This window comes from Cervus canadensis, chromosome 23 (genome assembly GCF_019320065.1).
Source record: "Cervus canadensis isolate Bull #8, Minnesota chromosome 23, ASM1932006v1, whole genome shotgun sequence".
Classification (NCBI taxonomy): domain Eukaryota; kingdom Metazoa; phylum Chordata; class Mammalia; order Artiodactyla; family Cervidae; genus Cervus; species Cervus canadensis.
This window is the reverse complement of record NC_057408.1, coordinates 16,470,044-16,473,934: the sequence shown is the minus strand read 5'-3', so window position 1 is coordinate 16,473,934 and position 3,891 is coordinate 16,470,044.

Below are 3,891 nucleotides of genomic sequence, written 5' to 3'. Positions count from 1 at the left end.
TGAGCATTCTTTGGGATTGCCTTCTTAGGGATTGAAATGAAAACGGACCTTTTCCAGTCCTGTGGCCACTGCTGAGTTTTCCAAATTTGCTGGCATATTGAGTGCAGCACTTTCACAGCATCATCTTTTAGGATTTGAAAGAGCTCAACTGGAATTCCATCACATCCACTAGCTTTGTTCGTAGTGATGGTTTCTAAGGCCCACTTGACTTCACATTTCAGGATGTCTGGCTCTAGGTGAGTGATCACACCATTGTGATTATCTGGGTCATGAAGATCTTTTTTGTACAATTCTTCTGTGTATTCTTGCCACCTCCTCTTAATATCTTCTGCTTCTGTTAGGTCCCTACCATTTCTGTCCTTTGTCGAGCCCATCTTTGCATGAAATGTTCCCTTGGTATCTCTAATTTTCTTGAAGAGATCTCTAGTCTTTCCCATTCTGTTGTTTCCTCTATTCCTTTGCATTGATCCCTGAGGAAGACTTTCTTATCTCTCCTGGCTATTCTTTGGAACTCTGCATTCAAATGGGTATAGCTTTCCTTTTCTCCTTTGCTTTTGCCTTCTCTTCGTTTCACAGCTATTTGTAAGGTCTCCTCAGACAACCATTTTGCCTTTTTGCATTTCTTTTCCATGGGGATGGTCTTGATCCCTGTCTCCTGTACAATGTCACAAACCTCCGTCCATAGTTCATCAGGCTCTCTGTCTATCAGATCTTATCCCTTAAATCTATTTCTCACTTCCACTGTATATTCATAAGGGGATTTGATTTAGGTCATACCTGAATGGTCTAGTGGTTATCCCTACCTTCTTCAGTTTAAGTCTGAATTTGGCAGTAAGGAGTTCATGATCTGAGCCACAGTCAGCTCCTGGTCTTGTTTTTGCTGACTGTATAGGGCTTCTCCATCTTTGGCTGCAAAGAATATAATCAATCTGATTTTGGTGTTGACCATCTGGTGATGTCCATGTGTAGAGTCTTCTCTTTTGTTGTTGGAAGAGGGTGTTTGCTATGACCAGTGCATTCTCTTGGCAAAACTTCTCAGCCCTACTCCGTCCTAATTCCTCCCGTTGGACACACCCCATGTACCAATATCTCTTTAAGAGGATTACAGAAAATATGACCATGGTTCCTTAGCTAAGAGCTGACTCAGTGCTGCTGATCCTCAAAATAAAATACCCCTTTTTTTTGATAGTCCTCAGTCTTGAGGGGCAGAGGGGCGGGAAAAGCAAGGTAATAATGTTTTGGGTAAAGAGATTAATCATCAACTCAGGAGGGGAACTTGTTTTTAGGGGTCCCAGTTTCAAACCTTCGGCTGGTCATTCCTGCTCAGTGCTCTTTGAACAGGTTGATGAGTGGATCCAACAGCTCAACAAATGTTTGTTGAGCTCGACTCCTAGGACAGTGTGGGGCAGAGCCTGTCCTCATCTCAGGAACTCTCCACCTGGTGTCTAAGGCTGTGCAGGGCCCTGTGGGGCTCCTGGATGCCTGGCCTTACTGTGTCCCCCATTTCTTTGATTATGGGAAATCATCTTCATTCAGCATCCCTGACTGACCCTGAGTTCCGATGGGCAGATGAGCAGTTGCTAATTAGGGAAGGGAGGGGATGCAAGACCAGGGAGAAACAGTCAAGAGCACCCGTGGGGTTAGGTCCTATTTCCCCATCAACGGATACACACAGCAATACTTCTGAGTTATTTTACAGACACTGAAACCCCTCCTTGTGGGAGAAGTTAACCATTAATGACGGTATGCTGCCCACAAGCATGTAGACCCCAGACCACTTAGACTGAAGGTTGATGATGCTGACTCCTACTTACCTCACCACCAGCTCATCAGAAGAATGTCCACGAGCTGATCACACCATCTTTGAATAATTACTAGAAAACTTCTCATTATCTCCCCCAAGTTGGGACAGTTTTGAGGGCATTATTAGCCTGCTGAGGCCCCCTTGAATAAAGCTATTTTTTTCCACTTCACCCAAAACGTGGTCTCTGAGATTTGATTTGGCACCAGTGTACAGAGAAGCTGAGCTTTTGACATCATCTCTTGCTTATTTGATCTTCTTTTAAAAAGGTTAGTCAATAAACATTGAATAAGCTCCTTGTTTTCTGAGGTCATCTTACATCAATCAGGCTAACTTGCTATTTCACATCAGTACATGCTGTCTTCAAAAATGGGTTGGTTTAGGACATCCCTAGTGGTCCAGTGGTTAAGAATCTGCCTGCCAATGCAGAGGACATGGGTTTGGTTCATGGTCCAGGAAGAGGCAACTTGCCCCAGAGCAACTAAGGCCATGCACCACAACTATCGAGTCTGTGCCCCAGAGCCTGGAGCAGCAGCTACTGAGCCCACGCGCCCCCCGGAGCCCAAACTCTGCAATCAGAGAGTGACCCCTACTCGCCGCAACTAGAGAAAGCCTGAACACAGTGATGAAAACCCAGTGAAGCCAAAAAATAAATTAATTAATTTAAAAAAAATTTTTTAAGGGTTCTTTAGGGAGAATTTCCTACAGACTAAACTCATAAACATCTCTTCCTAGCCAAGCTTTGGAACGTTCTGTCTGAAAAAAAAAACTGGCTTAGATGCTTTGTAGCTATGGATTTCTCTCTGCCTTTTCTGTTTTTTCCAAACTTTTGAGCCCACTTCATCTCGGGTCCCAGCAAGTGAGGCGGGGGTGGGGTTGGGGCTGCACAGCTGGGGAGGAGAGCTCAACGGCGAGGGGCCGGGCGGCCCCAACCTCACTCCCAAGGGGAACCCCGTGTCCCATATCCACGTGGAACTCCTCAGCCAGGGAACCAGGGAAAGAAAAGGAGAAATCAAGTATTCATAGGAAAATTATTTCTCACAAGCAAGCATTTGTTCTAAAAGCTTTTAGAAATATAATTATTTTTCTCCTTCTCCAGGTTTTTCTGTTTTTAATATGAAACACTTTCAAGTCCCCTGGTTGAGTTTCCAGGAAGCCATAATCCATTTTGCCTTGGGTGGAGCTTAGGAAAGAAACTAGGTCTCAAAAGTGAACATGTTTCCATTGAAATTGCCACATGGAACTCTTGCAGCTTCTTTAATGTGCTTGCATAATAAGGAGGGCCCCATCCCCCTGGGCAGGGTGGACCAGTTTTCCCCTGGTCTTCTGATCCAGGAGTTTCTGTCTTCTCTGAGGCACAGCTGGACTCCTGCCCTCACTCAGCCTCACCTACTAAGTTATGTCCAAGGGGGAAACCTCTGGAGCAACGCCTTCCAATAGAAATAAAATGTGAACCATGTTTGTGCTTTTTCATATTCCAGGATTCATATTACAAATTAAAAACAATACATGGAATTCATTTTAATAATGAATAAATAATTTAAATAACATTTTCTTTAACCCAATATATCCTATCAACATACAATCAGTATGAAGATGAATAAGGTTGTTTCCACCCTTTTTTCTCAATTTATCTATTTATTAAAGTGTAATTGACACAGTATTTCAGCTGCACAGTAAGGTGACTCAGCTATACATATACACACACTACTTTTCAGATTATTTTCCATTATAGGTTATTACAAGATATTGACTATACTTTCCTGTGCTATACAGTAAATCTTCATTGCTTGTTGCATATCTGTTTTTTAATTAGAAATCTAGCATTAATTCATACTAAGTCAAACAAGTGGAATTAAAATGTCATAAATTTCTTAGTTAGGCAAAAATTCATATGTTTTCTAAAATACATATATTATACAAACTGCCCATCAGGCTCCTCTGTCCATGGGGATTCTCCAGCAAGAATACTGGAGTGGGTTGCCATGCCCTCCTCCAGGGGATCTTCCCAATCCAGGGATAGAACCCAGGTTTCCCGCATCGCAGGCAGATTCTCATCTGAGCCACCAGGGAAGCCCCACACAAAAGCT